General features: G+C 36.4%; 1 protein-coding gene across 3 annotated transcripts in view; it reads left to right on the plus strand.

Annotated features, from left to right (window-relative positions):
• Positions 1-2544: 2544 nt before the first annotated feature.
• LOC127621118 (dematin-like) overlaps positions 2545-12653 on the plus strand; it is a 64315-nt gene continuing 54206 nt past the window's right edge. For all 3 annotated transcript variants that reach the window (XM_052094578.1, XM_052094577.1, XM_052094579.1), the window contains exon 1: positions 2545-2818. The gene's annotated coding sequence lies outside the window, so the exon portion shown is untranslated. The remainder of the gene's footprint in view (positions 2819-12653) is intronic.

The following is a 12653-nucleotide window of genomic DNA, read 5'->3' on the forward strand; positions in this document are numbered from 1 at the left end:
TAGCTCCATATCTGTCAAACACAACACTAGCAATATAGCACCCTCAGCTGATGACTGTCATGAATCTGTATCTGAAAACTGAATGATCAGCTTCAACTACTACACTATGAGAACACGCAAAATGATTGACAGGCAGAAAGCACAAGTCTTCTGATTGGCTGTTTAAAGAACATGTCCATGGTCCGCTTTTGCCATTTAGTTTACACAGTTTGGTTCCGTCATAGAGACCGGAGAGACATCTCAGGTTACTTATTTCAGTGATATCTTTCAGGGATCATTTTCTGCATACCATCCCCTAAAAAAAACAAAACAGCACCTTTAAGTCACAATTAAAATTTATAAACGTCACTGCATTAGGGAAAATATCAAACCAATTGTATTTGGTTTGATATTTGCATATAAATGATACTAGACTTTATCTCAGGACTAACTTTTTTGCCATTTCTTGTCCCAAGGTAATTTAGTGTGGATGTACACTGACGGCCAAAAGTTTGGAATAATGTACCGATTTTGCTGTTTTGGAAGGAAATTGGTACTTTTTTCATCAAAGTGGGATTCAACTGATCACAAAGTATAGTCAGGACATTAATGATGTAAAAAAAACAGCACCATCATTATTTGAAAAAAGTCATTTTTGATCAAATCTAGACAGCAGTCATCACTCCAACACCTTATCCTTGAGTAATCATGCTAAATAATTTAAATAATGATAATTTGGTTCTAGAACATCGCTTGCCATTATATCAAACACAGTTAAAAGCTATTTGGTTCATTAAATGAAGCTTAACATTGTCTTTGTGTTTGTTTTTGAGTTGCCACAGTATGCAATAGACTGGCATGTCTTAAGGTCAAAATTAGGTCAAAAATGGCAAAAAAGCAACTTTCTCTAGAAACTCATCAGTCAATCATTGTTTTGAGGAATGAAGGCTATACAATGCTTGAAATTGCCACAAAATAACTGAAGATTTCATACATTGGTGTACACTACAGTCTTCATAGACAAAGGACAACTGGCTCTTACAAGGACAGAAAGAGATGTGGAAGACCAGATGTACAACTAAACAAGAGGTTAAGAACATCAGAGTCTCTAGTTTGAGAAATGGACGCCTCACATGTCCTCAGCTGACAGCTTCATTGAATTCTACCCGCTCAACACCAGTTTCATGTACAACAGTAAAGAGAAGACTCAGGGGTGCAGACGTTATGGGAAGAACTGCAAAGAAAAAGCCACTTTTGAAACAGAAAAACTAAAAGAAAAGGTTAGAGAAAGAAACAGACATTGGACAACTGACAATTGGAAATGAGTGTTATGGATCTTAACCCCATTGAGCTTTTGTGAGATCAGCTAGACTTTAAGGTGTGTGAGGAGTGCCCGACAAGACAGCCACATCTATGGCAAGTGCTACAGGAAGTGTGGGATGAAATGTCACCTGAGTATCTGGACAAACTGACAGCTAGAATGACAAGGATCTGCAAAGCTTTCATTGCTGCATGTGGAGGATTTTTTGATGAGAATTCTTTGGAGTAGTTTAAAATTTTAAAATGGTAATTTTTCACATTATTAATGTCCTGACTATAAATTGTAATCAGTTGAATGCCACTTTGGTGAATAAATGTACCAATTTCTTTCCATAAGAGCAAAATCTTTACATTATTCCAAAATGTTGGCTGCCAGTGTATGAAGTCACAAAGTTCACAGATATGTCCAAGCAGAGTAATCACATGTGAAGTTCAAGTTAACTATAGTCAATTATAGCTGTAGACACACTAAATATGGGCATGTTTCACTAACGTCTTACAACCAGAAAGTGGCTTAATACTTTTGTCTTAATTTTAAATATATAATATATTTATTACTTATCACTTGAAATTTAACAAACTTTTTTATGGCAAACTTTTGTTAAAAACTGTGCTTGTGCTATTTTTCTTTAATAGAAATACCACTTGGTTTGATATATGGTTATATAATGCAAAGATATTCATGCATTTAAGTGTGGCTGAAGTGTGCAAAAACATCTTAATGTCTGCCTTATTCCAGGTAAGTACGTGCCCTTACAGTCCTGGCAGAAGTTAATAGAGCTTGAGCATGTGCTATTCTTTAGTGTGTGTGTGTGTGTGTGTGTGTGTGTGTGTGTGTGTGTGTGTGTGTGTGTGTGTGTGTGAGCGTGTATTTATCACTTTGTGGGGACCAAATGTCCCCATAAGGATAGTAAAACCCGAAATTTTTGACCTTGTGGGGACATTTTGTCGGTCCCCATGAGGAAAACAGCTTATAAATCATACTAAATTATGTTTTTTGAAAATGTAAAAATGCAGAAAGTTTTCTGTGAGGGTTAGGTTTAGGGGTAGGGTTAGGTTTAGGGGATAGAATATAAAGTTTGTACAGTATAAAAACTATTATGTCTATGGAAAGTCCCCATAAAACATGGAAACACAACAAGAGTGTGTGTGTGTGTATGTGTGTGTGTGTGTGTGTGTGTGTGTGTGTTAATCACGGTGTGGAGGTGGAAATGTGCAGTGTCATGTTTCGGTGCGGCGATTGGATTGAACAGCGGACAACAGCGCGAGCACGTTTGCGCTATCTGTCACGCGACATGCGGCGTCAGGACAGATAAATATTTGTTGCTGCTTTTAGGCAACAACTTGGTCCTAATACCGAGGACGCGCTGAATTCGGTTTGCCATCCCCGTTCATTAAAGTAATTTCGTAAAAATCCTGAATTTATTTTTGTTCAGTTAAACGGAAGGATTATATTGCAAAGAAGATTACGGGGTGGAGGCTGTATATTCTGCTGAAGGAGTATCTTCTTGTGGGATGGGTAAGATAATAATTTACATGTTGTGTCTATTCAGACAAATAAAAGTGTGTGAAATTATTTTGACCTGCGCTGGATATCCTCCGGGATTAAAACGTGACGCTGACACGAGTGCTTGGTCGCGAGCGCATAACGTTGGTCTGTCAGTAAACATCTATAAAAAATACATTTGTGCTGCTATCTAAATCGACCGTTAATATAAAAGTAATCCGAGCAATTACACCATATGACAAAACGTGATGTATTTGGTCCTTCGTCAAACTAAAATCACAAATCGCCCAAGGACTGATGTAGTCGGTGAGATATGCGGATGATGAGATGCTTTTACATAACATGAGGCGACAGAAACCGGAGAACAGGTGCGTGATGCTGGCGCTGTTATACACAGCTGAGGGAATATTTTCGACCAGCTCAACACCTGCTTTTGGAAACACGCTCAGAAAGTATATTTGTTTTTAGATGTCTTCAGTCAACAGTAAAAGTCCTAGGGGGCGTTAAAAAGCAGGACGCAGCGCAACGAATAAAACTGTAGGTGTCTCGAGGCGCTTTTAGTTATCGCAGTTATTTTTTAAAGAAAATTCCGGGTTCAAAACAAGGTCAATCGACATTACAATGTTTATTTATTTATTTATTTTTTTTTTGTAATTTGTGGCTTAGTGTTGATTACCTGAAAAAATAACTTCGAACTGTCACTACTTTTCAAAAAAAAAAAAAAAAGAAGAAGAAGAAAAAAAACATTGTAATCAAGATTAGCTACAATGAGGCAATTACAATGAGAGTGAATGGGCCCGTTTTTGGAAGTTTTAAAAGCAGAAACGAGAAGCTTATAATTTTATAAAAGCACTTACATGAATTCTTATGTTAAAACTTGTGCATTATTTGAGCAGTAAAATTGTATCTCAAACAATGTACATATTCACACAGCGTGGGGTGATTGTAAAGCATTCAACTTACATTTGTTAGGTGCTGTCTTCACTGAACTTCCACTAGTTGCTACATTCTCCATTATGCGCTGCGCACGGCAAGCCGCGAGCGCTGAGTGCATTAAAGCTGCAGCATCATTCAAAATCAATCGTTTTTATTTTCAGATGCCATTGTAGAAATTCACTATTCCCAGTAAACCACAATTAATTTAATCCAAAAGTAAAATGACCAATAACAGTGTTGTTACTGAGTTTAAGCGAGAAGTATTCGGCTGGACAAGTGATTCTAACATGGCAGCCCCCATGAGGGAACCCCATCCATGTGGAATATAACACAGATTTCATAAAGTTACTGGTAGAATTGGAGTATTCATCTCATGTGAGAGTTCATTATTTTATAGATATGTTTCAAAATTACAATTAATTTCTTCTGGAGTAAAACTTTTTTAATGAGAAAAAAAGGTGGTGTACTCATTTTTTAATGAGTACACCTTTAAGTGTCCAACATTATACACTCTATTTTTACGGTTGAAGAAGTACATCACCTGGGGACTCAAAGTACACTTTTTGTTGCATTTTCAGTGTTATCGTACTAACACTACAAAATGACTTAGAATAGTGCAGTTGGTTTGGGTGCTCCTATTGTTTTAAACGTTTCCCTGAAATCTTGGCGTCTCCATCAAACCTCCTGATCACAAGAGCTCTTAAATATCAGTTACTGATGTGCAGTAATATAGGGTGACCATATTCTGGTTTTCCAAAAAGAGGCACCTTTTTTTTGGCAGGGGTGTGGTGGAATAATAGGGTTCAAAAGAGTGTTACTATGAATGCAAACTTTAATACAGTGAAAACACTCTATTAGCATAACATAAATGTATATAAATAAATATAAATGTCCAACATTCTTTTGAATGTCCATGTACTAAAATAAAATATTTAATGCCGTGAATGTATCTTCATTTACTATTACTATTATTTTGATTGGCCATGGAAAATGAAGCAATGTGATCATTTTACCTCGTCACAAAAATTAGTCCATTAATTTACCTGATAAACTTTCACCTTTTGATGGCCCTTTATGTTGGCAGAGCTAATGTGTGTTTTTAAATCACTTGCACCTCATTAGCAACTGACACATAAGTGCCAGCTTTACGTGTCATACATTCTGCTCATCACAGATCTCGACCTTGGACGAAAACATGGGAATTTGTTGTGCAAGTCTTTTGAAATTTGCACTTTCGTTTGGGTATTGTTTCCACTCAGCTGTCATTTGCTGCAACTGTCAAGCAACGGTTTGATGCCGAACACAACAGCACTTTGCGCGTTCACGGAGAGATTGACGGGCAGGAATTTGGCCAATAGTTGCTGTAAGCCTCTTATAATAGACCAATTGGTGTGTGAGAAGGTGGGACTTACAAAGAGGGGTTAAAGCAATGCAAATATGCATGCACACTCAAAGACGCACATCATAATGCAACTAAAGCTGAATCCCGGACATTTTAGCAAATTTCAAAATCCAGGCAGGATCCTTTTTTAAGGTCCAAAAAAGAGGACATGTCTGGGAAAAAGAGGACGTATGGCCACCCTAAGTAATAGAGACTCTCTTAGTCCTGTAAACAGGTTTTTGAATCCAATTAATCAGTGGCCCTTAATACCAACAAAGTGTAGCCTGAGCTCTTCCAAGCAGAGCATTTCAGTCAAGAATCTGTTAAGTAAAATTGCTCTATATGAGAAATACATATTTTTGCTATCTCTTTAAGCAGGTCCATATTATGTGCTAAACCAAACTTTGTCTTTGAGTGAATAAAAATATGTGGCTAATATAATTGAGAATTGTGGATTAATTGACCACATGTAGCAGTCCATCTGCTTTTTCAAATCCTTCCATCTGTTGTGTGATGACTCATCATCCTGTTTCTTACTGTTTGATAAAGAAGCCTCTGAAATCCTGACTATTTATCACAGACAATTAGCTTACTGCTTAATATGTACAATATGTGTCAGGATGCAATTATAAGGATTAAGACAACTCACTTAAAATCTGCATGATAAAATATGCAAATATCACATTCCCATCCCTTAAAACAGGGACCACCACAGTTCACAGCAACAGGTTGTCCTGACAATAGGATCACTTATTCTTTTCTGATTATACAATGTGATTTACTTTGTTAATCGATATACTCATCAACAAGCATTATTGTTATACATAATCATAGTTTTCATGATTTAGAGTTATAATATTGTGTAAATAGTGTGTTTAATGTAAACAGTGTTTGGTGTTAGATTAAGATTTGTTTGAAGAGACATGAGCCTGCCTGACAAATTCATTCACCAGATGGATTAGATTACAGCCTAAGGACAGAATAAAACAAAGATTTATGTTTGAGTCTTTTGTGCTGTCTCTTTGGCAAGCTTCTTAAACCAGGGAGGGATTATATAGGGTCCTTCTATAGGATTTTAATTAAAATGTGACTGATCCCTTTGCAATCTGATAGACCCATGCAAGGATGAATGGATCAGAATGGGAGAGACGGAGAGGAGGAAAGTGGGGAGATATAACAGGAGAACAGATGCTGACAGACTGGGACAGACTCAATAATGATGACAATTTCAGCCTGTAGAGACTGATCAACTGGGTTATTGGCTACTTGATTTGACTTTGATTGACCGGTGTCAAGCTTAAATCCTGGTATAATGAAATGGATCTCAGAGGTTTGAAAGTGTCTGAAGTGAGTAGAAAAATGGTGGCAAACACCTGAGTTTGGGGAAAGCAGATGGGATGGGAGTGGGGGGTGCAAGAGAGCAAATTATCTCTGCGGAAAACCTAGAGGGTAGAGAGAGAGAGCCTGAGCAGAAAATTGAATGCTAGAGGGTGAAATAATTATTTGAGGGTGAAACAAAGTAAAAAAGAGTTTTTGCATTGGCAAACTACTGGTAGCTTATTCCTTTTTAGTAACATGTATTATAGCTGAATTACCAGTGCGTGTCCTAGAGAAGATACATACACTCAGTGAGCACTTTATTAGGAACACCTGTACACCTATTTATTTATTTGATTATCTAATCAGTCAGTCATGTGGCAGCAGTGCAATGCATAAAATCATCCAGATATGGGTCAGGAGCTTCAGTTAATGTTTACATCAACCATCAGAATGGGGAAAAAATGTGATCTTAGTGATTTGGACCATGGCAGGTTGGTGCCAGACAGGCTGGTTTGAGTATTTCTGTAACTGCTGATCTCCTGGGATTTTCACATACAACGGTCCCTAGAGTTTACTCAGAATGGTGCCAAAAACAAAAAACATCCAGTGAGTGACAGTTCTGTGGATGTAAACGCCTTGTTGATGAGAGAGGTCAACAGAGAATGGCCAGACTGGTTAATATTACTTTTATATTCAATATTATTTTTTGCGAGTAAATCAATAGAATTTGTTTTTGTTTTTTTTAGATACTTATCCAGTTACCACAAGGGGTGGGTAAAAATATTGATTTTCCGATGCATTTTGATCTTCATTTGATATTGAATTTTAAATCCCAAGATCGATCTTTTACTCTGAACCAAATGTTGTGCTATGCATCTAAAAGGTATATATCTATATATATACACTCACCTAAAGGATTATTAGGAACACCATACTAATACTGTGTTTGACCCCCTTTCGCCTTCAGAACTGCCTTAATTCTAAGTGGCATTGATTCAGCAAGGTGCTGAAAGCATTCTTTAGAAATGTTGGCCCATATTGATAGGATAGCATCTTGCAGTTGATGGAGATTTGTGGGATCCACATCCAGGGCACTGAAGCTCCTGTTCCACCACATCCCAAAGATGCTCTATTGGGTTGAGATCTGGTGACTGTGGGGGCCATTTTAGTACAGTGAACTCATTGTCATGTTCAAGAAACCAATTTGAAATGATTCGAGCTTTGTGACATGATGCATTATCCTGCTGGAAGTAGCCATCAGAGGATGGGTACATGGTGGCCATAAAGGGATGGACATGGTCAGAAACAATGCTCAGGTAGGCCGTGGCATTTAAACGATGCCCAATTGGCACTAAGGGGCCTAAAGTGTGCCAAGAAAACATCCCCCACACCATTCCACCACCACCACCAGCCTGCACAGTGGTAACAAGGCATGATGGATCCATGTTCTCATTCTGTTTATGCCAAATTCTGACTCTACCATCTGAATGTCTCAACAGAAATCGAGACTCATCAGACCAGGCAACATTTTTCCAGTCTTCAACTGTCCAATTTTGGTAAGCTCTTGCAAATTGTAGCCTCTTTTTCCTATTTGTAGTGGAGATGAGTGGTACCCGGTGGGGTCTTCTGCTGTTGTAGCCCATCCGCCTCAAGGTTGTGCATGTTGTGGCTTCACAAATGCTTTGCTGCATACCTCGGTTGTAACGAGTGGTTATTTCAGGCAAAGTTGCTCTTCTATCAGCTTGAATCAGTCGGCCCATTCTCCTCTGACCTCTAGCATCAACAAGGCATTTTCGCCCATAGGACTGCCGCATACTGGATGTTTTTCCCTTTTCACACCATTCTTTGTAAACCCTAGAAATGGTTGTGCATGAAAATCCCAGTAACTGAGCAGATTGTGAAATACTCAGACGGCCCGTCTGGCACCAACAACCATGCCACACTCAAAATTGCTTAAATCACCTTTCTTTCCCATTCTGATATTCAGTTTGGAGTTCAGGAGATTGTCTTGACCAGGACCACACCCCTAAATGCATTGAAGCAACTGCCATGTAATTGGTTGATTAGATAATTGCATTAATGAGAAAATTGAGGTGTTCCTAATGTTAGGGGTATAACAGTTGTGACCCGGACCAGATATGGAGAAAGAAAACTAGGAGTCGAGAAATTCAATTAAAGAATCAAAATTTACTGAAGAATAGTTTGCAGTGAAATTGGTAGAGCCAGCGGCAAAGTCTCACGAGGAGATCGAAAGCTAACTCGTACCTTACACAAAATCTTACATCAATTATACCATTTGCAAGGACGTACATTCCATTATTTTACTCCTGATTGGCTAAAAGAACATAAAGTCACAACATATAGATAGTTAAATGGCCTATCAACATTAATCAGCGCACTTGTCGTCCGCGCCCGAGATTTACGTCTGAAGTGACCTCGCAGATGGTCGCGGGGCGTCTTCGAGTCGGCCTGGTGTGCATCCCTGGTTCAAAACCTAGGTAGAAGGTCAAACGCACACACAAAACACTGACGAACGACAGTTCTTCTCTGGGCACAAGAGAGCCAGAGCACACATTATCAGGCCATTTGAACCAAAACAGAGAGATAAAATATTCACTCCTCGGGCAGAGGAGAGGGTTGAAATAACATACATTTCTTCCCTAAAGAAATAATAAGAGAAAATCACACTTCTACTATTCAGGTATTATTACATAGGACTTTAAACCATATAATTAGTCATGGAAAGGTAACAATCAAACACAGAATACATCTGGAACACATGTTTAACGCATTCCCCCTGACCCCTCCCCTGAGAGGCTGGAGAGCGTCACAAATAAGCTTATCCCCCAAAAGACCTTCAGCCGACGTGCAGGACAGAGAGACTCTGGAATGTTCCTAAAAGAGACTAATTAACATTCAACACACATATGATTCAAAGTATATTTCAAATATGCATAAGAAAATAGAATTGATTATGTGATCATGCATATAGTTAATTCATAATTTTATTAAAGAAGTTAAGCAACAGAATATATATAGATATTGATATAAAAGGATATATATATGTATTGATATATATGAAGAGACAAGGGATTTCGACCCTCACCCTTCACTAATAATCCTTTAGGTGAGTGTGTATATATATATATATATTTGGCAACTGGTTGGTTAATGTTTAGATTTCACTCACCAGTAATAGTGTAGTATAGTAGTGGAGTATTCAGCAGCGAGATCGTTTCACAGCATTTCAGGTGTAAAATTTGTTCTTTGTGTCTCCAAAGACGAGATCCACACAATACATTTGTCATTAAAAAATGTCTCTTTTAATACCCAGAAATGCCGGTTTTGTTAAAGAGACAGTAATGGTTTTATCACATGTTCAAAAATCATTGTAAATACTCTAATAATATATGAAATATAATATCTTATTTATTGAATGAATACACGGATTTGTTAATTTTTAAAAAGCTAAAATGTGACTAAAGTAGTGAAAAATGAATAAAATATAATTAGTCAAATTCATATTTTCATTGTACCTAGTTAGAAGGTCCCCTGTATAATTAACAGCATTAGCTGAGAGATCATTTATTTCATATGTAAGAAAAAAGTGACATTATAACGTAAATATACCCATATGAATAAATCAGAATCAAATCAAATCTATTCACGAGCTTGTGAATCAGAATCAAATTGGGAAAGCTATATCATTACCTAGCCATAGTAATCACAAACAACTGGAATTGAAAAATCATGGGAAATCATTGGGAAAGATGTGTGTGAACCCTGTACATACCATGGTACCTGATAATTACCATGTTCCTGTGCCATGTTATTTACATGGTCATAGTCAAGTTCATGTAAAGAAACATGGTATTACTATGGTTTCATGACAAAAAAAAATGGTGGTTTGTTAGTGAATGTTGCTTGAGACTTGTTTGTAGTGTGTGTGTGTGTGACTGAGAGAGCAGCTCACTGTACCCTGTCTTATCTCTCACAGCAGCTTGCTGGTCATATGTTTTTGTTGAACTGAGAAAAGTACATTTCCCTATGAGACAAGACACCAGGATCTGATGTGGAGGCTGGACTGAGTATGACAGACAGCTAACAGAACTGTCCCTGAACCTCATGTGACAGCAGGATTTTTTGTAGAACTTCAAGAAAGTTATTGTTACAGCTACAATATGTCACATGCACATTGTTTACTCTCATTAGCTCTTTGGTTGAACAGGATTCAGTCATGAATAGTGGTTCCATATGTTTGAAATTAGTTTTCTTAACTTAAAATACTATGTAATGTCATACACATACACTAAACCCAGACAAATTAGACATGTCATTGTAAGTAAGTTAAATATTTTATTTCTTTATATACTAACTAGTGAAAGCGAATATTAGCATGCTAAATATAGGCTTGGTGGAAGCACTATAGAGTATAGTTTAATATCTATGCAATGGTTAGAACAGCATTTGCTCTATGAATCAAGCAATCAATTTCAAATGAATTATTTTCCTGTCCTCGTTAGCTCAAGGTCCACTCTTCACCATAATGGTAACCCCAAAAACTCAAACATAACAGAAACTCTTCTAAATCTCAACATAACAAAACATTAATCACTTACAAGTATCCCCATTTATATTCATCTTGCACAAACACACTTAAAAGTTCACTTAATTTTAATATTTACTCTCACTGTCGAGTCAATGCAAAGCATGATGGGAAAGAGATATCCCCTCCCAAGTTTCATCAATGCTACATTAACACCACAAAATGTATTCATGTAGTCCCAACTCAAATTGATTAAGTACATTTCCATTTTACAAATTTAAATGGACAGAACACAGTGTAATCAAGTTGTGACAAAATCTTCTAGAATTGTGTTGCTTTAGCTCATTTTAATTAAGTAAATTGAAGAAGCAGCAAAAATATTTTTTTCTTTTCTTTTTTTGGAGCTAGCCTGATTTTGGGCCACAATTATATGATGCAGAGTAAGCAGATACCATGTACATTTTAATATATATAGTTATGGTTACTTTAACAATATAACACCGTGTGTATCAAATATGATACACAATGTTTGACGGCTCCTGTTTCAATCTCTCTTCAAGCTGACGAGCCAAACAACCTTTAGTATGTATGTTTGACATGTTTATGGAACCATCTAGTGGTTATTTGTAAAAAAAAAAAAAAAAAAGTGGTTTCAATATTTATATTGTTATTTAAAATGGTGGCGGACTTGCACAAAAAGTGACTCTTATGTTAGGATAAATTACAGCTTATTTTAATAAAGTAAAAGTAAGTGATGATTTTAATGTTACTAATATTTTAAAATGAGTATTTGTTAAAATATTGTTTATTATTTTACTGAAAACCCCCCTATGAAATCCATGTATCAAATATGATACAACAGGCTTTTGAGGTATATCTCTCAATCAAGATTACATTACATTCATGAAAAAAGTGTGAACTAATATTTCTGTGTATTTTCATATATGCAGCCTGCTCTGTCATTATAAAGATTATGTCATCTTACCATAAGTTCTATTTATAGTTTGCCTAACAGTACTAAAAACTGTTTAATGTGAATATATATATATATATATATATATATATATATATATATATATATATATATATATACATTTCTGACAGTTCTTTCATATGTCAGGCTTTACAGGGTTAAACAACTGAGTTGTGCAAAATCTGAAAATTTTTTTGTGACTGCTCTTTCAGAAGTAACTAGTGGTTAAATGAAATGAGATATTCAATGTCAGTAATGCCAGTATCTACAGAGCAAGGTGGCTGATATAAAACACATATGTTAACATATAGGCGTACTGTATGGTTTACTGTAATGTTAGTAAATCAGATGTACACGATACTTTTGAAATTAAACATTTATTTGACACAATATTAAAAAATTCACTCTGATTTTCCAATACATACATTTTTAAATGTCAGTTTAGATTAAACAAATAATGAGTTAAATCTTACACTGATTATGCTTGATAAGCTGACAATGTATTAGGTCATAAATGGTTTAAGAATAAACCAATTGGCACTGGTAGATTTTTGCTAATAACCCCGATTTTGTGATTAACCTGATTTTGTAAATTTGGTCATTACCCTGATTTACTGCCATTCTTACAAGTTTATCCAATAAATGCACGAGTGACTGGTTAAAATTTTGACATCAAAGAAGAGAATAATCT

The sequence above is a fragment of the Xyrauchen texanus genome, chromosome 27 (genome assembly GCF_025860055.1).
Source record: "Xyrauchen texanus isolate HMW12.3.18 chromosome 27, RBS_HiC_50CHRs, whole genome shotgun sequence".
In the NCBI taxonomy this organism is placed as follows: domain Eukaryota; kingdom Metazoa; phylum Chordata; class Actinopteri; order Cypriniformes; family Catostomidae; genus Xyrauchen; species Xyrauchen texanus.